The 25,469-nt window shown below is 37.1% G+C and overlaps 2 pseudogenes across 2 annotated transcripts in view; one reads left to right on the forward strand and one right to left on the reverse strand.

Annotated features, from left to right (window-relative positions):
* Window positions 1–9,935, reverse strand: part of LOC311195300 — a 90,975-nt pseudogene extending 81,040 nt beyond the window's left edge. The window contains exons 1-2 of the transcript in view: window positions 9,822–9,935; window positions 9,277–9,556 (exon numbers count right to left, since the gene is read on the reverse strand). The product of the transcript in view is annotated as an uncharacterized misc_RNA (transcript). The remainder of the gene's footprint in view (window positions 1–9,276; window positions 9,557–9,821) is intronic.
* Window positions 9,936–13,820: 3,885 nt separating this feature from the next.
* LOC311195302 (nischarin-like) overlaps window positions 13,821–25,469 on the forward strand; it is a 35,075-nt pseudogene continuing 23,426 nt past the window's right edge. Inside the window, exon 1 of the transcript in view lies at window positions 13,821–14,081. The product of the transcript in view is annotated as a nischarin-like (transcript). The remainder of the gene's footprint in view (window positions 14,082–25,469) is intronic.

The raw sequence follows: 25,469 nt of genomic DNA on the forward strand, positions 1-25,469 counted from the left end.
AAGTGACAAATTAATGCAATAAATGCTTATAAAATAATTGGGTTAAGGTGTTATGATCAGATCAGTCCTTTTCTTTAAACTTTATGACCCACATTAGATGCTAAAAAAGATTTTCATGGTATAACCCCAGACAGTAATCAAGAAGCACGCACCCACTGGCTCACTCCTCCCCCCACAATGGGATGGGAAAGAGAATGAAGAAGCTCTCTCATCGGTTGAGATAAATGCAGTTTAACAGGTTAACAAAGGAGGAGAGTAACAACAACAGCAATAATAATACTTATGAAACAAGTGATGGACAAATACAATTGGTTACCACCTGCGGAAAAAGTCTGTTTATGGCAGCAGTTGCACCTGCCAGCTAGCTTCTCCTGTTTATGTACTGAGCATCACGTTGTATGGTAGGGAATATCCATTTAGCCAACCTGTATCAGCTCTCCTGGCTGTGCTCTCCCAGCCTGGTGTGCACCTGGCAGAGCATAGGAAGCTAAAAATTCTTTGACTTAGTTTAGAGAGTACTATCTAGCAACAACCAAAACCACCAGTGTCTTATCATCATTCTTCTCATACTAAAGCCAGAACACAGCACTATACCGGCTTCTAGAAAGAAAATTGACTCTAGCCCAGCAGAAACCAGGACACTTATATGAAGAAGTATAGCTTCAACAGGTATTCAGAAAATACTATTTCTTCTTGGGATAGACATTAAACTTTCATATATATAATTCTCCGGAAGATTGGCTGAATCCAGAGAAGGAAGCTGCATCTCTTACTCCATTCTTCATGACAGAAGTTGAAGAAAGATAGAAGATAAAAGAAAGTCTATTATGTGGGCTACACAAGAGTGAGCTTTGCCTCTGAGCTCTGTTTATAACCTCTTCCAATGGTTATTTTCTAAAAATTCCTGTCAGTTTCTCCTATGATATGGATGTATAAAAACAATTAAGTTTGATTGGACTGAATTGTGAACTGAGTTGTTCATGAGCTGTTCTGCCTTTTTATGACTTACATATCCTGGGCACTTATGGAACTTCAGTGCTGAAAAGCATATTCAGACTTCCAACATTTCCAGGAATAAATTGTTGCTGTTTTGGCAATACTTGTGTATTTTTCTCATTAAAGTGGGTTTTTATAATGCTTTAGGCATATCTCATTTATATTTAAATGATGGGATCATAGCATAATTCATATAGGAAGGGACCTCTGGAAATCCATCTCACCAAACCCTGATCAAAGTGAGGTTACCTTTACAATTAGATCACATTGTTTACATCCCTGCCCAGTAAACTTCTATAAACACATGGTGGCAGAGATTTGGCAGCCCCTCCAATACTAGGCAATGGTCATGTTGGTCATGTTGTTGTTTCTTTTTCTTTATACCAACACATAAATCAGGATTATAGGAACCTAAAATAATTCCAATTGGGATGCAGATCATTTAGTCCAACTTCCTGTTGAAAGCAGGCTCATGCATAAGGTCATACTAGGCTGATAAGAATGTTTTCTAAATTTTTTTTGAATATTTACAGAATGGAGAGTGATCAGCCTCTTTCATGTGTATTGAAATATGTTTCAAGAGGACTTGTTTGATAATTTTCCCAAAAAGTGAAGTGAGGCTGACTGGCATGTAGTTCTCTGGACCATTCTTTTGTACTTTTTGGAAGATGAATGCAACACTTGCTTTTTCTCACATCATCAAGGACCTTCATCAATCTCCACGATTCCTTTTTGCTACAAATTGTGGTAATTGCTTCCTGGACTTTGACATGCTCTTCTATGAAAAGTCTATTCTACAACCTGACCAGTAGTGATCTGAAGATACTTCTAGACTTCAGTACTTTACTAAGTATCAAAAGGGCCCAAAACAAAAGCTTTTTAACCATAAATAACCTTTTAAATTGTTATTTTTTATTTTGGTTAAAAAGGGAGTGAGAGGATATATTTTTTTTGAGGTTCTATGTATCTCAAATAAGCATCTTTAGAGTGGGAAGACTTTTTTTTTACATTTTTGGCCTTCGCTAGACTCATCAGACCAGACCTTCATCTGCTTGTATGTGTGTGTCTTCATTAAAGTACATGTGAGCTTATACCAACTTAGAAAGTAATGAAAGACAATAAAATTGACACTTCACTTATTAAAAGAATACAATAAAAAGAGCCCTTGCCCTCAACCTTTCTAAAAGGCTCATCAAATATCTGTGTTCAGAAATCTAGTATATAATTTAAAAAGAATATCAGTCAGCCACATTAGAATGGCTACCTTCTTTCTCTGAAGTTTTGTATCACCTGCTTTGGAGCAATACCAATAAATAAATTACAGTAAATCAACTGAAGTTAATGTCAGACCATGTCTGGAAACATCTTTTTGACCTTAGATTTGGTTCAACTTGTTCAATGAAGCATGATGATTAATGGACCTTTCAAGTATTTTCTTTTGTAAGAAACACTAAGTGAAAACAGAAAAATTCAGAATGAGTATATATTTTGTTCAGAAAGCTGTGTGAAAGAAGAAATTTAGATATGAGTTAATTAGCAGTGTGAAAGTTTCCTCTGTAATGGACATGATGAGATAAATTTTCTGGTTTAATGGAAGAGGAAAAGCAACATCACTCCCAGTGTATTCTATTATTTGCCTTGTAGAACCAGAAGTGATAGTGGACTATTACTTAAAAGGTTAAATAAAAGCAGAGTCTAAAAAGTCTATTAGGAGAATATATAGGCATTCTGCACATGGTAGTGAATAGTGTTTCCCCCTACTGATACATAAAATGTAATATAGATTTATACCAAATATTTTTGAATGTAATGTCTTTATTTTTGAAGTAGTTTGGATTGGAAAATACATGTGTCTTGCTCTTGCAGACATGCAACTTAAAATTAACACTTCTTTACATTCATTGAATGGTGCTAGTGACTTTTTTTAAAATAATTGATAAATTACCTGTGATGTACTATGTAAATAATTTCAGGATGAGTAAATCTTTTGGGTTTTTATAGCCATGAAAAAGAAAAAAAGAAAAGAAAAAAAAAGAAAAGAAAAAAGAAAAGAAAAAGATAAAAAAAGATGAATAGAAGGAGAAAGAGAAAAAAAGAGAAAGGAAAAGAAAGGAAGAGGGAAAGAAAACATGATACCCAAAGTAATTTTGTACTAGACAAAGTGGGCAACAATACAAAATGTGATGATAGGAAAGATTCTGCATTCTTCTTGTCAAAAATAAATAAATACATAAATAGCTCTAATGAAATGTGTGGCTCTAATGAAACAGTGGCTAAAGAAGATGTGTACATGAGTGCACAGACCAGACATCGCAGATGCCACCATTAGATTCTATTCCTTGATTTTCATTGCTGCTGACTGTTTCGTTCTTTTTTTTTTTTGAGAAGTGCTGATCCATATATAACTTCAGGAAAACACCACAATTGTTCCCTGGCAAAATCAAGTTTGTTGAAAGCAACCAAGTTCTCTTGAGCAAGGAAAGAGTAAAAAGGTCATTATGACATAAAAACCAAAAGAAATAAATTGCTAAAATAATGTAATGAGAAATATTTAAAATTTAAATGGATATCTAAAGACTCTTGGGTAAAATGAAAAAGTGGATCACGTGAAAAGTAGTCTAGGAGATAATAAATATACACTATCTTGGAGTGGTTCATTTTGTTTATTTGTATTATTTGAGATATTTTTGGAGGTGAGAGAAATGTGAGGGAGAGAGGGAGAGATTAACTAAATAAACAAAGTGAAGGGTTGTTTGTGGTTTATAAGAATACATCCATCTGGTATCGTGGCAGTTATAACAGTATGCATGATGAGAGAGGAGAAAAGGGGAGAAAGGGAAGGGACTTTACTGTTTCAAGTCCGTGGTCATATAATTTTTCATCTTTTCAACAGAAAGAGGAAGTCAGGATTCATTTGAGATCAAGTCAGACTACATTACATTTATATGAAGTATAAATGTCAAATAACTCATTTGCTTCTCTTTTTTTCCCCCCTTAGCTTGAAAATGGTACATTTGTACCATTTTTGCAATATGAATTACTATATTAAGCAGAAAATGACAAGACTGGACTGACCTAGTAATTGGAGACAGTATTTTCAGACTTCCCTCCATTAATACCTTTGAGAAAAAAGCACAAAAGGTACATTTTGACATAATTCATCCATTGCAAAGTTTAATGTCAAAACATAGATGAAAAACAGAGGAATCTAAAAAAGATTTAGTAAAGCAGACTTTAGTATTTAACCCTAAAATAAATATTCAAATTCTTGTTGACTGCAATAATGCATTTTCCATAACCTCATTCTGGCAGTAAATCTACCTAGAATGTATTAGATTTGGATGGTATCTGAAGCTTAGCTGACATCATCGGCGTTAGAATATTCAGTCTATTTTCTTTCTATATTTCTTTCTTTAAAAAAAAGAGTTAAGATTGAAAAAATAGTAAAAAAATATAAATGGAATGTGACTCATGCCTAAACACATGTAATTACAGCATAGCATCTGTAAGCTTCCATTAGTTAAGTGAGATATGCTAGCATGTTTTTTGTCTGCAAATTGCTGCAGTAATATGACTTTATTTTGTCACTTACTTCCAACTGAAGAAAGTGTATGATCACTGATTGCTCTGTCTTTGATCTCTTAAACATGTTACAAAAGAATTTAGAAATGAAATGGGCTTTTGGGGGTCTGCATTTACAGTTCTGGGAAATGTAGGTCACACAATAAAAATGTTAATTAGACAGGGGACTGCAGAAAACATTTTGAGCTCTTTAACTCTTGTCATAGCTTCTATTATGCAAGACACAAGTTGATTTTAATATTTGTTGAATTAAAAAATATTGCAGCAAGCTAACCTTGGGCCCTCATTTTCATAATTGGCTTTTGCATGCTGTGTATTATTTGACACATTAATTTGATTACATTTTTGTTGTTGTTGTTTTATTCTAAAGCAGCTCTAGCATAACCTACATATCAACATTTTATTTCTTATCTTCCTTTTTTAAAGCAGTCAGGTTATGGTGAAAATTACCCTTTTCATAACCAAGATTTCACTGAGGGATGTAATACATAAAGTAATTTAAAGGGAGAAAAAAAAAAAAAGTAGACATCAAGTTTTTAGGTTTAGTTTTGGGGTTTTTTTCCTTGCCCTTGAAATATAAGCAAGACACTTTTATTAGTGTTTAGGAAGAATTAATATCTAACCACTTTGCTTTCTGCTACAGAGAAAAAAGTTATGGTTTTGTGAAACCACTCAATTTCAAGGGACAGCTAGTGTGAATGTATCTTAGAACTGATATTACACAGGACAGAGTTTCCGTTATCTTCTATTAGCAATTTACTTCAGTCAATAGTAAGTAGCAAGAAGCTGTGTGCCCATAGCCTTTCAAGTAAAATATTAAAAAAATGCAAGGGTCAGTATTGCTTTAGGTTGCCACATGACCATATCTTGATACTTCTGAAATGCATAGTTGTCCTCTCAGGCAAAATGATACTTTGGTGAAGTGATAATGTATTCTGGAATTTATAAGTGTACTTCAGCATGTAGGAAGAGAGAGCATCTTACCCTATCTATGTTTTAAATCATCATGTTGGAAATATATGATGGAAGTTTAGATCCTTTTGTAACTGTTTCTATGTCTCAACCCTAATTTATTTGCTATGTTTACTTGTTCTAACACATACCTGTGTTTATCATAAATATAGTCATGAACATTGTAAAAAAGTGGGTTCTTGTATGAAATTGATCTGGGGATCTTATGTTTAATTCTTCTGAGTATTCAAAAATACATACTATGTATGATTATGTCAGGTGTGTCCATTTATATGTTTATAGCTAGATGAGAATGATGAGATAAGAATCTCTTGAAATGTGAAATGGGATTAAGTGAAGCTGGAGCCCATGCTGAAAAAAGATGGAGAAAGAAAACAAAAGAACAAACACAGCAGGAAATAAAAATTTAGGAAGCAGAAAAAAGATGTGTGTGTTCTGACTGCAAGACATATTTTTGGACTAGACGACCTCCAGAGGTCCTTTCAATGCCCTACCATTCCATGATTACAAGATTCTGTGATTCCAGTGTGAACTTGATTTCTGTGGATGAGTCCACATGGGACTATAAATAGACTGTGGCCCAAGGGTAAGTACACACTGAATAAGGCTGAATCATCTTTGGCTGTGGAAAAGTTCATACTGGAGCAGACACATCTCAAAGCTTGAGTAGCTGTGCATCGGGTCATGTTGGAGCACCTTAAAACATGTGGCCATGCATAAAACCATGACACACTGAAATTGCAATATGCTAATAAAAATTATCCCAGCTGGTGAAAGGAATATTCCATACCATATTACATCCTGCTCTCAGAACAAAAAATGCTTAGGAAAGGAGGAAGAAGAGGGGACATTTGGAGAGATGGCATTTATCTTCCAAGCAATCATTACATGTGATGAAGCCCTACTTTTCTGGAGATGAGAGAGCACTTGTCTACTGATTATAAGTAGTGAATGAATTCCTTATTTTGCTTTGGTTGTACATGCAGCTTTTTCTCTCCCTATTAAACTGCCTTTATTTCAATCCACAAGTTTCCTTACTTTTATACCTGCAACTCTCTTCCCTATGCCATTGGAATAGAGAGAACAAGCATCTGTGTGGGGCTTTGATGTAGTTAACCCACACTTATAAATATTATTTTTACTGCTACTGTTGTTATTCTCATTAAGAAATCTTAATGGTGCCACAATGAACAGATGACATTTGAAACAAAACTTAAACAAAGCAAGAGAAAATATAAAGTAGGTGTCTAGCTTAGTTTTCCTGGATAGGAATTAGCCAGAAAATTTGATGTAGTTTCAACATAGGAATTCAGTGTTTAAAATCAGCTATAAACATAAATTTAGCCTAAATTTCTGATGTGTTCTCTCAGTTAAAACTTTTCTTTTTAACTGCTTCATTTCATAAAACACAAAATCCTCTTATCAGTTGAAAAGTCTGATCAAATGAACTTTTTTTGACATCTCAGTTGTTTTGAGACAAAGCTTAGAAAGTCTATCTGGAGTGATTCTGTTTTCAGATTAACCTGGAAGTGGGTTTCGGAACAAAACAGCTACAGAAATTTATGATCATAGAATCATAGAATGTGTAAGGCTAGAAGGGACATTTAGAGGTCATCTGGTCCAATCCCCCTGCAGTAAGCAGGAACGACTTCACTAGATCAGGTCTGTCAGAGCCCCATCAAACCTGACCATGAATATCTCCAGGAATGGGGCCTCCACTACCTTTCTGGGCACCCTGTTTCAGTGATTACCACCCTCATATTGAAGAACTTTTTCCTAATATCCACTCTAAATCTATCATTACTGAGTTTAAAACCGTTACTCCTTGCCCTATTGCTACATGCTCTTGTGAACAATTCTTCCCCAGCTTATAGACACCTTTTATGTACTGGAAGGCTGCTTTAAGGTCCTCCTAGAGCCTTCTCTTCTCCAAGTTGAACCATCCCAACTCTGTCAGTCTGTCTTCATAGGAGACATGCTCCAGCCCTTTGATCATTTTTGTGTTCCTCCTCTGGAAGCGCTCCAATAGGTCCGTGTCCTTCTAGTGTTGAGGGCTCCAAAGCTGGACACAATACTCCAAGTGAAGTCTCACTGGAGCAGAGGCGCAGTATCACATCTCTCAATCTGCTGGCCACACATCTTTTGATGCTGCCCAGGAAGCTGTTGGCCTTCTGGGCTGCAGATCCAGATACAGCTCATGTCCAGCTTTGAATCCACAAGTACGCCCAAGTCGTTTTCCTGAGGGCTGCTTTCAAGCACATCATCTTCTAACCTGTATGGATAATGGGAATTTTCCTGACCCACTTGCAGGACCCTTCTCTTGGCTTTGCTGAAATTTGTGAGGTTCACATGGGCCCACTTCTTCAGCCTGTCCGGGTTCCTCTGGATGGCATCCCATCCCTCTGGCACATAAACTTCACCACTCAACTTGGTGTCATCAGCAAATTTGCTGAGGGTGCACTCAAGACCATTGTCAATATTGTTAATAAAGATATTAGACAGCACCTGTCCCCTTGGGGGTCACTGTCACTGTCTTCCATCTGGACTTGGAGCTATTGACCACCACTTTCTGGATGTGACCATACAACCAATTCCTTATTCACTGAACAGTCCAGCCATCAAATCCATATCTCTCTATTTTAGAGAGAAGGATATTGTGGGGCATTGTGTCAAAGGCCTTGCAGAAATCCAGATAGATGACATCCATAGCTCTTCCCTTGTCTACTGATGCAGTCATTCCATTGTAAGAATCCACTAGATTGGTCAAGCAGGACTTGCATCCAGTAAAGCCATGCTGGCTGTCACAAATAACCTCTCTCTCCTCCATGTGCCTCAGCATAGCTTCTAGGAGGATCTGTTCCATGATCTTTCCAGGCTCAGAGGTGAAGCTGACAGGTTGATAGCTCCCAACTGTAGTTCTTCTCCTTCCTACTCTTTTTAAAAATGGCTGTGATGTTTCTTATCTTCCAGCTACCATGGGCTTCACCTAACTGCTTTGACTTTTCGAATATCATGGAGACTTGCTTGGCAACTATATCAGCCAATTGCTTCAGGACACTGGGATGTATATCATCATGTCCCATGGGCTTGTGTATGTTCAGGCTCCTCAGATGGTCACGAACTTTATCTTCACTTACAGTGGGAGGGAGTCTTTTTCCCCAGTCCCCATCTCGCAGGCCCTCAACTTGAGTGCAGTGAGGAGAGAGGCTGCCAGTGAAGACTGAGGCAAAAAAGTTGTTGAGAACCTCAGTTTTCCTCCTCTGTTGTCACCAGTTCTCCACTGCTGCTCATAAAGGGAGGTACACTTTCTTTAACTTTTGTTTTCTAGTTCATGTACCTGTACAAGCCCTTCTTGCTTTTCTTGGCATCCCTTGCCAAGTTTAGGTCCAAGTGCACCTTGGCCATCCTGTCCTTGTCCTTACACAACTGGGAAACGTCTCTGTACTTTTCCCAGAATACCTGTCCCTGTTTCCACCACCTGTGTAGTTTCATCTTGCCTTTTATTCTGAACAGCAGGTCTCAAGTCAGCCATGTGATCTATTGCATCCCTTGCCTGACTTTTTACACCTGGGGATTGAGAGCTCTTGCACTTTGTTGAAAGCATCCTGAGAGATATGCCAACTGCGTTCTGACCCTTTTTCTTTGAGGGCCATTTCCAGGGGTCCTATTGATTAGCTCCCTGAAGTCAGCTTTACTGAAATTCAGGGTCCTGAACTTGTTTCATACGCCTTAGGACAGTGAACCACACTAGTGCCTGATCACTGCAGCCCAAGCTGCCTCCGATCTTGACATCCCTGATGAGCTCATTCACGCTGGTGACCATCAGGTTCAATATCACTTCTGCTTGAGTAGGGTTGTCTGTTTCCTGTTTCAGGATGTTGTCCTTTAGGCACTCCAGGAGACTCTTTGATTGCCTGCAGCTTGCCATGCTATTTTTCCAACAGATGTCAGGGTGGTTTAAATCCCCCAGCAGGATGAGAGCCAGGGAGCTTGATGCCTCCTGGAGCTGGAGCAAGAAGGCATCATCAATAGGCTCCCCTAGATCAGGCAGCCTGTAGTAGAGCCCAACCACAAGGCTTCCCTTGTTGCAATCCCTAATTCTTACCCATAAGCTTTCAACCTGCTCATGACTATTCTTTAGGAATATGTCTTCACACTCTATCAATTTCTTAACATAGAGGGCAATGCCTCCACCCCTCCTTTTTCGTCTGTCCCTTCTATACAGCTTGTAGCCATCAATAGCCACAGTGCAGCCGTGAGATTCATCCCACCAATTTCAGTAATGTCACTATGTCATAGCTTTCTAGTATCATGGTGCCTTCCAGCTCCTCCTGTTTGTTGCCCATGCTGGGTGCCATCGCGTAGAGGCACTTCAGCTGGGCCATCGGCTGTGTCACGTTCATAGAGAGACACCCCTTTCTGCCCACAGGCCATTCCTTGGAAACTGTTCCTATGACATCATCAGGACCCTCTGGCTTGTCTCTGTATTATAAATTTATTATGACAGAAGAAGAGCAGTGGCTTTTGTGATCAGTGAGCAATGAAGCACAGAAAGGCTAATGTCCTCTCAGGTCTCTCTTCCTCCCCTTTCTTCTTTGTTTTCACTTCCCTTTCTCTCACCCCAACAATTTGCTTTTGTTCAGTGGTCTGTATTGACTGCATTGAAATAATTTGATCAAATTTCGGTGAAATTGAAGCACAATCTTCCAGACAATACTTTCATTAATCTATTGCATTCTCCATTATTTGGGTGTTCGGATGGAATCCACTGATCTCAGTGACAACTGATGACAAAGTGAAATCAAAGCAGCATAATGTCCTCTCCTATCCAAATAAAAAATACCATCACCGTGAATTAAAAGTGTTGCGTGTGTTCACTCCAACAACTGCTATGCCTACTAAGTTTCACAAAATCATAACAATCTCTATGCAATAGCAGGACTTGGAAAACTATGAAAGTTTTTTGTTACCAAAGGTGAATTATACAGTCTCTTCTTATTCCTTTGGAGAATTTTGTATTTGAGAAAAACCAACTCATTATAGCTATAGGCTATCACACAATGAACTTGACAATTTACAATTGGCTGCACTGCTGAGTTTATACTGCTTTGCATCCTATTTGTTTGAACTGTGAGTGCAATTCAGAGCTATTGAGGCATCTGTATACATGTCAGCACCCACATATTTATATTGTGTTCGGTGCAACTCATTTCCATCCCAATGCTCATGATATGCTCAATTCAAATTGTCCTTTGCAGTCGGCTGAACTCTAACACATTTCATTTCACTTTTTAGGGAATCCTTAGGCTTAGGATCACTACAGCCAAATTGATGACAGATAAAAATACATGATCAAATTAGAACTACAATGTAAGACATATATTTTGAATGTTTTTATAATTTATTGAAATGATTTAAAACCTTGATTTTGGCTCTTAAAGTAATATAAAAGGCAATTATATATTTTAATTATATTGCAAGGGTTTATTCCAATGTTATTCCAAAGGGCCAGTATGCTGAGCTTGGAAATACTAAGAAAAAAAATGCATTTTTTTGATAAAATTGTACCATGGTGCCTTTTTTGCCTTGTATATCTTGAGAATTTGATTGCACTCCTCTCTGCATTTAAAAACAATTCTGAAATTGTCAAATTAGAGAAAGTTAGTGAATGGAACCAAACAATGTGTTATCCAGATGATAAGTAAAAGCTAATATCAGCAGCAAGTACATCAAAAGGAACTGTTTGAGTTTGGTAGGATGTTTTTAGAAGGGTGTTTTTACAGAATCACAGAATGGTTTGGGATGAAAAGGACCTTCACAATCATCTAGTTTCAACTGCCCTGCCATGGGCAGGGACACCCTTCACTAAACCAGGTTGCCCAAAGCCCCATCCAATCTGGCCTTGAACACTTCCAAGGAGGTGCCATTCACAGCCTCTCTAGAAACCTGTTCTAGTGCCTCACCACTCTAATTGTTAAGAATCTCTTCCTCATATGTAATCTAAATTTACCCTCTTTAACTTTAAAGCCATTACCCTTTGTTCTATCATTACTTTCCTGTGTAAAAAGTACTTTTCCAGACATCTTGTAGGCCCCTTTCAGGTACTGAAGGGCTGCTATAAGATTTCCCCAGGATCTTCTTTTCTCCAGGCTAAACAAGCACAACTCTGTCAATGTGTCCTCGTAAGAGAGATGCTTCAGCTCTCTGATCATCTTTGTGGCCCTCTTCTTAACTCATGTCTTTATTATACAGGGGACACCAGAGCTAGATGCAGTACTCAAGGTAGGGTCTCACCAAAGCAGAGTAGAGGGGGAAAAATCACCTCCCTTGTCCTGCTGGTCATTTTTCTTTTGATGCAACTTAGGATATGGTTGGCTTTCTGGCCTGCATGCATATATTTCTCAGTCATTTTGAGATTCTCATTCATGAACACTGCCAAGTCTTTCTCATCAGAGTTGATTTTAGTAATAACTTCTTGAATCCTTTTAACACGAGTTTCAGATTGTTATTAGGTTTTCACATGTAACTCAAAAATGCTGAAAAGTATACCCCTCAACCCTTTTTTTTTTTTTCACATTAAAACCAAAATTTTGGAACCAGGGTGCATGATTATTTCTATGCAAACACATCTGTATGCATATCAGAAAATTTGTCTGGTAAATTAATCTCTCTGGTATTTCAAAAACAGTTTGGAAAGCCTTCAGGTGAGAGCTGGTTTTGAATGGGATAATTAACCTTGACAGTAATTTCTTCCTATCAGAGCCAAATAGCAGTTGGAAAGATGTATTCACTTTTCACAGAGTGCTAGGTACTTATGGCCTGGAAAGAGACTATAATGTGCTCAAAGTGTGTTTCAAACAGGCATGGAAAAGTGTTCCAATGGAGACTCATCCATCAAAATCCTGGAGAAGGACATGATTCATACAGGAGGTAACAGGGGCCCTGATTGGATGTTTACAGTAAATTATTTTCAGTCCTAAAACAGTTTAAGTGATTGTTTCCTGAATTAATATGATCAAATCATATAATTACTTTATCCTAAATACTTTTCAGATTAATAGAAAATTAATCTGCACTTCTTTCCTCCTGAAAGAAAATTATTACTAATTTTTTAAAGCTTTATCAGCTCTTCATCAGTAAATTTGTAGGTAAATCTGCTCTCAATGCAATCTAACAGATACATTTGCTGTCTTAAGAAAGCCAAAACAGGTCTAAGAGGTTCTTTCAATGTTTTTCAATCCTTATTTTTCATTAAGTATTTTTCACTGCTTATATTAGGATTTCATTGTTTTGCATATTTGTTGGTTTTGGATTCAGATGCGAAGTTCCAGTAAGTAAAATATTGGCATATTTAATCAGAAAAAATAAATAATTAAATAAAAAGGGTGGTGGTGCAACTATTAAGGTTCCTAGCATTAAAGTTCAAACCATTTGTGTACTCTGAGCTGAAAAGAGCTCTCTGATATGATGTGAACCGAGACTTTTAAAAAGTTTTCCACAGGATGCTGCTGTTTTGTATTTTCTTTCTGAGGCAATGAGTGAATATGTAAACTAGAATCTGATAGGTGCAGAACTAGACCCATTATTTGAATAAACATTTGTGTGAAAGTTATTCAGCTTTCTGTAAGGTGCTCTACTAACTGGCTTTTCAGGCAGCATGTGAGATTTCTTAAGATTATTAAGAAAATTAATATAAATCAATTTTTGATCTACTTACAAATCATAGCTAAGTAGGAGTGCACAGAACCTGTAAATTTCAAGTCTATTTTGAAAAAGATTTAATTTCAGGTTGACCTGACCAGCTGTGGTGGTTTGACCCTGGCTGAAGGCCAGATTCACAGCAAAGTCATTCTATCACTCCCCTTTCCAGCTAGACAGGGAAGAAAATATATATTGAGAGGCTTCAGAGTTGACGTAAGGACAGGGAGAGATCATTCTGCAATTAGCGTCATGGGCAAAACAAACCCATCAAAGAATAAAGGAGAGTTACCTAATTTATTACACTACACTACACACACAGTGAAAACAGAGATGGATAATGAAAAATATGACCAGATCTTAAAGAACATCCCCTCATCCCTGCCTTCTTAGCAGACTTCACTTTAGTCATGATTTCTCTCCCTTCTTTCCCCTCACTGTGGCACGGGGAAGGGCAGGGACTGGGAGAATGGGGGTTTTGGTCAGTTCCTCATGAGTTGTTTCCCTTCTTAGCTGGGGAAGGGGGGGGATTTCCTCACACACTTTCCCTGTTCCAGTGTGGATTCCCACCCATGGGAGACAGTCCTCCACGAAATCCTCCAACAGGAGTCCTTTCCCACAGGACTACAGCTCCTTACCAAATGCTTCAGCACGGTTACCTTCCACAGGGTACCGACCTTCAGGCCCAGACTGCTCCAGTCGGGTCCACTGTGGAGTCACAAGTTGCCCAGAAAACGTACTGTGGCATGGATCAATCTCTCCATGGGCCTCAAGTTTTGCTGCCAGGACCTTCCTCTAACGTGGGCTTCCCACAGGGTCACAGCATCCTTCAGGTGTCTCCACCCACTCAGGCGTAGGGTCCTCCACAGGATGTAGATAGGAACTTTTCTCCCCGTTATCAGCCACTGGCTGCAAGGGGACAGCCTGCTTCTCCACAGGCTGCAGGGGAATCTTTTACTCCAGTGCCTGGAGCTCCTCATCCCCTCCGTTCTGCATTGACCTTGGTGTCTGCACGGTTTCTTACTTTCCCTTCTCTGGTGGTAAAAAGCATCTGCTTGCATTTTTTTCTTCTCACAGAAGCACTATGACCATTACTGATGGTCTTGGCCTTGGTCAGCAGCAACTCTGGCCTGGTGTTTACTCTGTTGAGCCTAGGGGAAGCTTCTAGTTGCTTCTTGCAGAAGCCATCCCTACAGACCCCCTTCTCAACCTGAATTTTGCCACGTAAAACCACACCACCAGCTTATTTTTTCATGTTTTGCTAATGGATCCCACTCACTGAAGTCTTGAGAGCCACATTGCCAGGAGAAGTCTTTGTAATTCACATCAAACAGAATAGTTCCATAAAATCTGATGACTGCATTGATTCGTTCTTTATAAAACTTGGACAGCTGTTCTAGTCTTATATGGTCGTAGCTGAATTTCAGCCTAAAAGTAGTATGAGCAGTCAATTTTGCAAATTGACTACAGCAGTAAGCTTGGTTGCATCAATGGGAGCTATCCCAAAAGAACAACATCTATTTTAAAATTTCTTAATGGATAAAAGAAGTAGTCTTCAATAACCTGCTACAGGATGTAAACTGTCCTACTGATTTATTGTAATGAATTATTGTACTGGAAGCTAATGGAAAATCCATGACAGTCTGTTGCTTGCAGTATGACATTTGATAGAATACACACTTCATTGTTTCTTTCAACATTTTAGGAATATATCTGAAAAATGGACCATTTAGACACTTGAAAGAACATGTGTTTATGAGTATGTATTTGGTACAGGGAAAGGAAGATACTACTGCTCCTTGACTGGCCAGTAATACACCGTTTTGTATCTGTTTACTTACATGTGCTGATATCTAAGGAGATACATTAGTGTAAAAGATGATTTACCTAAAAGAGCTTAATTGTCAACTCATTAAAATAATTAGATCTTGTGAGGGACAGCCTTTTATACTGTGAAGAAGAAACACAATAATAGAGAACAAACCAGAAAAGTGGTCAGTAATAAATGGAAAGGGAGTAAAAAGGTGAATGTAACAGAGCACTGGGACAGGCTGCCCAGGGAGGTGGTGGAGTCTCCATCTCTGGAGATATTCAAGACCTGTCTGGACGCCTTCCTGTGCAATATGAGCTGGGGAGCTGCTTTGGCAGGGGGGTTGGACCCGATGATCTCTCGAGGTCCCTTCCAACCCCTATGATTCTGTGATTCTGTGATAGTATGATTGGTATGCAAAACAGAGGTTTTTCTCATGCTGTCATGGTATTATCAGTAAAAGAATGCTAAGCACAGCCTCAAGGCAACCCAGAACATGCTTTATGTCTTAAGGAAAAGCAAAGATAGGATAAGAAAGATAAAGTCTTACTGGATTTCTCAAACAGTACCCTCCTTCTGATAGGTTTTCTAGTAGAATGCACATGCCCATTTTTATTTTACTTAAAATAAGAAAAAACCCTAAACAATTTATGTGTTTAGAATTCCTTTATCCACTATCTTGGAAATCACCTGTCCCAGGAATATATAAACTCCTGTGTCTGACACACAGTAACTACAGGTGTGATTTCCAAAGATAATTCCAGGAAACTAAATGAAGAATGAGGAACAAAATATACCATAGGGTTAAAACTTTTATGTTTTTAACAATTTTTAAACTTTGCCTTACAATTTCAGTAATAGATGATGTTGTCTGTAAATATTTCAGATTTTTGCTGGTTTACTAAAAGTAAACTTTTGATCTGTTTCAGGAAATTTCACTCTTTCTTTATCATGAATATGTTCTTCTTGATTACTGTGTTCCAAGAAGCAATACATGTAGAGTTGGGGGGAAAGAACATCTGTAGTCTAAAGAATAAATTATTTAAAATTATCACTGATGGCAACCAATGATCTTAATTGTTCTAGGTTGAACCCTTTTAAAATCATTACTTACTGAAAGTCAGATAGAAATAATGTTGGGTTTTTTTCTTAAATTGCAAGAGTGGATTTTAGAATTTTAATATTTTTTGAAGCTGATAGTATTCTACTTTCTTTTTGTAGTTATTAGCTATTTTGTTATTGTATATAATAACCATTTTATTAATATTACTACTAATATTACTACTGCTACTGTTATTATAGAGGGAAGCATGCACTCATTTGTGAGACATTCAGAATAATTAGCTGATTATATTCAATTTCAAAAATGCCTCTTCAATTCTGTGGTTTTCATTAATATCTTGACAGTGGCCAGAAACAAGTTTCATTCACCTAGTAAGAAATATAATTTTAGCATCCTACTTTAAGAGCAGACTGAGGGATGCTGTGTTTGTTTTAAATTAGAAAGTTTTATGTGTCATTTGCTCTCCAGGGCTTCTGAAGAGTGGAGTTGAAGCTGACTGTAAAGCGGTGACACAGATCATCTTTCAAATTTTAGGCAAGAATGTTTCATTACTACACAGAGTACAAATTGTCACAACTATTTGCTTTTTCTGTGAAAACAAAAGATGTCATTTTCCTGCAGTCAGTACAGCTTGTCACACATATTTTCACAGTATCATAGCAGAAGAGAGATAAAATGCTCCTAGTCTGATTTGAAATGTTGGATGCTAGGTGTTTGTTCTTAGTGGTAGACTTTTTAAAAAATAAATAGATAATATAAGGTAAATTAAACATGAAAATAACATAATTTAGATTCTAGGAAACACCTATTTATGTATTTACGTTTTAGGAATGTTATAGAAATGCATGACGTGTCCTTCATTCTGTCATGGGGTCCATACAGATAGATGAAGAATGTCTAAATACATAGCGTCCAGTGATATTAAAAATTATAAGCTCCGACTTAAAAGAATAACAAAGCAGCACATAAGCAGTCCTGGAGGTTCCTGGAGGACATTGATGATAACTTCCTCCATGGATTGCAAGGGAACAGCCTACTTCACCATGGATTTCTCCAGGGTCTTGTGGGGGAATCTCTGCTTGGGTGCCTGGAGTGTCTCCTCCCCCTCCTTTTTCACTGACCATGGTCACTGCAGAGTCATCCCTCCCCCCCTTGAGTGAAAATACTCTTGGTGTTGTAGACATGCTTTTCCCCCTTCTTAACTATGTTATCCCAGAGGCATTGCCACCCTTGCTGGTGGGCTGAGTCATGGACAATGATGTTTTTGGAGCTCACTCACATTGGCTCTATCAGATATGGGGAAAATATCTAGTAGCTTCTCACAGAAGCACCTCTATAGACCCCCCCCTGCTCCCTTGCCATGCAAAACCAATAAACTGTTATAAGTACTGTAATTTCCACCTTCCTTTGCTGTCCTCATAAACGATCCTTCCAATTGTTCTCCCCATCTCACCAGGGTAGGAGGGTTGAGTGAGCAACTTCATGGCTGTTATCGGCTGGCTGAGGCTAAACAATGACTATATGTTAAAGTAGGAGATTTTGAAACAGGAAAGGAATTATCATGTATAAATTAAGCAGGCCTTTTTCTGCTATTGTCTCTTGCCCCTTTAAAAGCATTCTCAGTCATTTCACACAACTACCCATTTTTCTTTGTTTGATTTTCAAATTTCTTAAGCGCAACAAATTATTATTTTCTGAATGGGTAGACAGTTTTATGTTCTGTTTTGGTTTTAATTTTGTAAAAACAGAGCTCAAAATCTTCAATGCTATCATATCTGGTGATTCAAATAATTATTCAATTGTAACACTCACTCCTAGCAGAGCAACTTTCTCAGAAAATAAGTAAAGAACAATTAAATAGAAAAATACTTTTTCCCAAGAAACCTGAATAGTGATGACCCTTATTTCAGTGTGAGCAGAAGGAGGCTCTCTCTTTGACACAAGACATTTTTAAAACTTATTTTATGAACCTGCTTACTATTTTTTATCCCTGTGTTTGAGTATAGAAGGCAAACTTAATCTAGGGAGCAATGCTTTCAAATGTCCTGTGCTAAACCCAAGTGAAAATCTATCATCCTAGAACTCGTGGGGAAAAAAAAAAACAACCCAAAAACCAAAACTAAACCAAAAACAAACACAAAAAATAAGCCGAGCAGAAGAGAATTGACTTGAACTGTGTATTCTTAACATCAAGTAGTATTATATCGTTCTGTTTAATGGAACAGGACCAAGCTGCACTTGACAGTGATGGACTGGAATTTTATGTTAAGGCCTTGACCAGATGTGGAAGAGATCTTAGTATGACCATTGTAAATTTTAAATTAGCATTTTATTAAATTTATTATGAAATACAGATTTTCAATTTATTTATTTATTTACTGAATATATTGAACTGTATTTAAAATATCTAGACTAGAATGTTCATATGGAACTGCTAGTACTTTGATATAATCTAATTAGGAAAGAATATGAGTTATTTTGACTTCTGAAAAGTATTATTTTCTAGTCTTAGACACCAAAATATTTACCAGTTTATAAGTAAATGTTTTGTCTGTGGACTGACACAGTACACCTAAAATAAAAATAAATAATATTTATTACTCATACACAAAGGGTAACCGTAAAATTTGCAGTATCTGTAAAAATTTCACTCCAGGTATTTAGTGTTGGGATTTTTATTGTGTGTGTGTGTATATTTTTGGTTATGTTTGGATTTTTATTGGGTTTTTTTGGTGTTGTCTTTTGTTTTGTTTGTTTAAGGGGTAGTGTCAGAGTTCTTTTTTATGGGGATATGTGGGGAATTGTCAATTCTGTCTAGGATATAAAAGTTTGACTTAACGAGAAGTTAAAATTTGATTCAACTAAAAAAATAAATTAAAAATCCTTCTTATACTGCAACAGTAATAACATTGATTTAATCTATAAAGTGCTGTTTTATTATCATAGGTGAAAGATTAACTCCAATTCTTCCAGTGTTTGACTGTTTCCCTCTTAAGATAATAGATCAGATATCCTTCTTATGTTTTCCAATGTTTTCTGCTATTTTTATTACAGGACTATCAATTTACTTTCATTATAAATGTATTTTGATGTCCTTTGCACAGATAAGCTTTCTCCAGCTTTGAAGAAATATGAATCATCTCATCATGTAATTTAATACACCCAAGATGTATTTAAAAATCTGATTACATATAACAAGGATTATTTTTTACTTAAAACACTCAATCTGCTATACACTATTTTTTTAAACCTAGTTATTTAAAAAAATACACCCAAACAAACCCACACCAAACTACTGAGGGCATCTCAAGGTGATATTAAGAGCCAAAAAAAAATGTCGGAAGGAAACAATTCTTTCTATTTGTTCTTCTACATTAAAAGTCAGGGTTTTTTTTGTCTTCTCAGGAGTGCATTGAAGATCAGTGTCAGTGGCATTCCTTCTCACCACTCTGGTTCATGGAAAAAAACAAAAAAACCCAAACAGATTTTTCTTTGTTTCATTATCTCCAATAGTGAATATGGTGGGAATATCTTCTCAGCAATATGTCCTTGCAAAAATAAACTTAAATTGAAAGGGAAGAAGAACTTTTTAAAGAAAAATTCAGTCATGATTTAAGTGTACAAAACTCTAAACAGAGAATAAGATTATTTGTCTCGAACAATACATATCAGCAAAATCTTTAGCTATGCAGTCTAAGACAAATAACCCTGAAGGCAAAGATTGTTCATAACTCGTTAGAAAAATGTAGTCAAAATCTGATATGTCTTTATTTAGGTTTTTAAGTCAAAATGCTATTTTTAAATGGAAGTCAGTGTGATACAGTGAGTATCTACTTTGTGTCAAAAGCAAAATGACAGATAGCTATATAATTTTTTTTCAAATAGGGAAAAATAGATTAAATCAATTAATTGTTACTGTTTCAACTAACTGAAAACAATCCAGGAAAGATGATTACTTATTTGGAGGAAAAACTTTCTGAACTGGGAGCTGAATCCTATTAACATCAAAGTCAGACACAAAGTTTTCCTGGAAAAGAATGCAAAATACTTTCCCCCTGTATTCTCAATTTTTTTTCCCCTGCCAATAATTTTCAATGTATAGGCATGATTTTGTAATTAAAGTATATGGCTGAGAGCCAGGGACTTGTTTTCTTAGGGTATTTTTACCAGAATCTAATCCCATAGTGTTTTTTTTTTTAATTAGTTCCTACATTTCTATCTGAATTTCCAGGACTATTCTCTTAAATATTTCTCTAATATCTCTCAAGTGTCATGAACTAAACTTCTGCTTGAATCAGTACCTCACAAATACAGACTTTACATCTTGTATCACCTTTTAGATCCCTCATTAGAAATTATTTTATTTAAGTACTTATCCTGGGGAACCTTGGGCACCTACTGATAAGTTAATTATACTTCTCCACACAAAAAACAACCTGCATTTATGTTTAACTTTTTCTAAAAGGGCAATAAACTTCTTCAGAAAAAAAAAGAGATAGCTAAATTTTGATTTAAAGCAATTTCTCTTTTCAAATACTTCACAAGTCCATTTACTTGTCTGACTCCTTAATTTTGAAAATCAAGTAATTAGAAACCTGTATTGTAAAGATCATTATTCTTTTCAAAATTATTTATGTAAAGAATGGAGTTCTAGAATGCAAACTTTACTGAAGAAAACTAAGTTGCATCAATTATTAGTATTAGTAGCATTAGGAATAAGAGAACAGTAAGCTTCTGCTATGTATGTGAATAATAAAATATATCTAATTATTAATTTTATCTTACTACTTAGTTCAGATGAGAAGTTATGAATTAGATTAATGAACTAACTTCGTTTTATACTACAGTCTAAGGCCAAGGTTTTTGGTAGTGTCATATGTGATAGCTATAGGAAACTAAAACCTTCCATTTGATTGAGAACATGTTTCAGAGAGGCAAGAAAACTAGAGCTATAATTGAGAAGGCATTGTATATTCACTCCAAAGGACAGCTAGACAGAGGTCTAACTGCCTTACTGAGAATTTAGATGATAACTCTAATGGAAGTTCTAGGGTCAAATATATAAGAAAGATAAACAACATCTGATCTTTACCTCTATGTTTGAGGGAAAGGACTGTAGCAAAGACATATAAGCAATATAGAATCATACACAAATGTATGTAAACATGTATATGCATTTCAATAATTGCAGGCAATGTAGCTTCTTTTAAAAAAATACACGAAACAAAACCAACAAAACCTAAAATAGAATTCTCTAAAGCTGAGAAAATTAGATTATGTACACCAAACAACCACAGACTACACATATATCTGAGTGCAACTGTTTCTACAACAAAGGAAGAGAAACTACTACTTATTTTAGATCTACATCTGCTGACACAACTCCTGCACTTAAAGTATTCCTGAGATTCAGAGCAAAAAGTCAGCTTTGACATGCGTTTCAAAATCATATTAGCATTTATTAAAGGAAGAATTTAACAACCATGTGAAAATTCTGGTTTTAAGGAGAATAGAAATATGTTACAGCCTTTCTTTAATGTTGTAATAACAGAAGCTTCTGCTGTAATAGCATTACTTTCTCAAGAAAAGTCAAAGATCCGTGTGTAGAAATACTTAAATCAATTTGACAGATGTGTAGCTGGAGTAGTTCGGAAGATTCCATTATAACAGATTCCATGTGGTAGCGATTGGAATCAAAGAAACAAAACAAACAAACAAAAAAAATCACAGAAAAGGTCCCAGATAAATTAGCACTCCAAAAACTCTTAAACTATGTCAAGCTTTAGAAATTGCTGAGGGTATATTGAAAACTATAAGGAAAATAAGAGTCCAGAGAAAGTGGGCTAAAACAATTGCTGACAGAACCATAACCCCCTTTTTCCTTTCTCTCAATCACCATACAAGCTCATCCCCATGACAGCCATGCAACAAAGTGAATTCCACATGTCAGGAATTGATCTATAACTTTTTATCTCAAAATGGCTTATCTTGAAGCACATAGCTCAAGTCTTCTGTGTGTGCACTCAGGCCCAGGGTCAACTGAAGGACAAAGTGTGAGGGGGGCTCAGACTCTCTGAAACTTTTTGTGACTGTCTGGAGACAGCAATGGGCATGTGTCCCACCACAAGGTGGAAGGTGTGGAATTGCCAATGACTTATTGACTATGCAGTGAGTCCTAGAATCATAGAATCATAGAATGGTCTGGGTTGGAAGGGACCCCAGGGATCATAGAGTTCCATCCCCCTGCCATAGGCAGGGCCACCAACCTCTGGGCGTGGATCTACAGAAGGTTGCCCAGGGACCCATCCAACCTGGCCTTGAACACCTTCAGGGACTGGCCATCCACCAGCTCTCTGGGCAGCCTGTTCCAGCACCTTACCACGCTCTCTATAAAGAATTTCCCCTTAATATCTAATCTAAACCTTCCCTCCTTTAGCTTTAATCCATTCCCCCTTATCCTGCCATTGTCTACCCTTTTAAAAAGTTGATTCCCCTCCTGTTTATGTGCTCCCTTCAGGTATTGGAAGGCTGCAATGAGGTCCCCCCGCAGCCTTGTCTTCTCTAGGCTGAACAAGCCCAGCTCCCTCAGCCTCTCTTCATAGGGGAGGTGCTCCAGCCCTCATTAATCATCTTTGTGACCCTCCTCTGAACCCTTTCCAACACTTCTACATCTTTCTTGTATTGGTGGCCCCAGATCTGGACACAGTATTCCATATGGGGCCTCACAAGGACAGAGTAGAGATGAACAATCTCCTACCTGTCAACACTGTAAAAAGGCAAGATCAACGAAGATGTGGAGGAATGTTCTCTTACCATACCTGAAGACACCAGACTGATGGGACACTGCAGATCCATGGTGGTAGCTATTGCTCTCTCTCTCACTCTCTCTCCCTTTTCCACTCTTTTATCTTTCTTCCTCACTTCTCTTGCATGCTTGTTCTGGGTCATATAAAGTGACTTGACACTTGACTCTGTTTTGAGCCTTAATTCTGTTCCCAGGAGAGTTGTGGAGACTTGGTCATGATAAAACACCTAATTGAACTTCATTCAGGGATTAAGCTCAGCCACCCTCAACCACCCAGAGCAATCTGAGGTCGGTTGGATCAAAAGGGGTTTTGACATCTGCCAAATTGGTCTATTGAGTTGTGGATCATGACACTAGCTGGAAACCAAAAACTGCAAGAAAGCATGTGTTAAAATGGATTGAAATGAGCAATGTTCAAATACTTTCAAGGAAACAAATAAATGCTTAAAAAAAAAAAAAAAAAGGAAACAACCCACACAATATTAAAGCATTTCTAGCTAGACTCCAACATTTGAAAATTTTAATTAACAGTGCAAAACAATACATTTTTGGCAAAAGATGAAACCAAGAGCAGTAGAAACAAGATATGACATAATTTCTGAACAAAACACAGAAGATTGTACAAGAATTCTGTTTAGAGACCAAATAAGAAGGACCTGGAATAAAGGACTTTCTTTCATTATATACTAATGTAACACTTCAAAACCATAAATCGGTGCACAGGTAAATATAACCTGTCAATAGATAAAGTTTACTTAGAGGAAACTTTAGAACCAACTATCTAGTTAGTGTAAATTATAGAAGAAAGTATATATAACCTGAATGCACAGAAAATGCTAATATGAACACACACTATCATGTGTGACAGGGTACAGGATACAGTACAAAGAGACTAAAATATCTGAAGACAGAAAATTCAGTTCACACACATAAAGACAGTCATGGGTTTCATGCATTAGAATGGCTGCTCCTGATGCCTCTAAAAGATAATTTCTGATGGATATAGAGAGACAATGGAGCCTTTCCAGAAAAAAAAAAAAAAAAAAAAAAAAGAGGACAAAAAGGTGGGAAAGTAACTCTGGGGGAAGGTGGAAGGGAACGGGAGGGAGATAATTCTACAGACTCAGTCAAGGACTAGACAGTAGAAGGGGAAATTTATGAGCTAACTATAGTAAGTAGCTATCCTGAAATAATGGTTCAACATTATTAAAACAACTTATAACTAATTTAAAAGTACTACACCATTATAGCCTGAGGCATTATAGCAAAGTTAGCTTGACTGTAAAGAACCTGTGCATGGATATGAAGTTTCCTAAAAATTTGAATGAAGAACAGTTGAGGTTCATACGAAAGATTAGATTTGATCTTGCAGTGTTAACTAAGAAACAGTTTTTCATCTGTACTGTGAATATATTCATAGAATCATAAAATCACAGAACCATAGAATCACAGAATGGTTTCAGTTAGAAGTGACCTCAAAGATCATCTAGTTCCAACCCCCTGCCATGGGCAGGGATGCCCTTCACTATACCAGGGTGCTCAGAGCCTCATCTGACCTGTCTTCCAACACTTGCAAGTATGGGGCATCCATAACCTCTCTGGGCAACATCTTCTACTGCCTCACCACCCTCACAGTGAAGAATTTCTTCCTAATAGCTAATCTAAATGTACTCTCTTTAAGCTTGAAACCATTCTCCCTTGTCCTTTCACTACACTCCCTGATAAGCAGTTCATCTCCCACTTTCCTGTAGGACCCTTTTAAGTACTGGTAGGCCACAATTAGGTCTCCATGAATCCTCTTCTCCAGGCTGAAAACCCCCAAGTCTCTCAGCTCTATGTCTTTTCTGTGGTGGGGCCCCCAGAGCTAGACGCAGTACTCCAGGTGGGATTTCACAAGAACAGAGTAGAAGGGCAAAATCACCTCCCCTGACTTGCTGGCCACTGAATTCAGATAGACTAATCAACTATATTTTATTATAATTAGTGTTTCATACTCATGAGCTTTTGCATGTTTACATCCTAGGCACTGTATTGCATTAGAAAGCATACTTTGTACCAAGTCAATTGAATCTCTCTACACCCATCTAAATTCTATATAGAAACTTAAAAGTCTGACCCTGTTGTAATTACACAGGTTATTCTGTTTAGATACAGCAGATAAAGCAGTAAAAAAAGAAATCTGAGTCTGCCCAGATTTATGCTGACCTGTGTCTATGCGTTGCTATTACTGGTCACAGCAACAGGCTTTATGTTTGTTTAATAACACTGACTGCAGTACTTGACAAGCTTTTTTCGATTTTCTGTTCTTGAGGCAACAAATTAATCTAATGAGCAAGTGACAGATACTTACCTTGGTTTCAGCTGTACCATAGCTTTGTGCAATTGCCCGATTTTACCCTAAAAAAACCCCAAAACAAACACACACACACACCCCCAAAGCTGTATGTGGTAATGTTTTAACAAAACAGTAATTGCTATATAATTAAAGTCTTGGGCCAACAAGAAAGTCATGCCAGCAGAAGACTTTGAAAGGAAGAAAACTT

This window comes from Gallinula chloropus (assembly GCF_964237585.1).
Source record: "Gallinula chloropus genome assembly, chromosome: 10".
Classification (NCBI taxonomy): Eukaryota; Metazoa; Chordata; class Aves; order Gruiformes; family Rallidae; genus Gallinula; species Gallinula chloropus.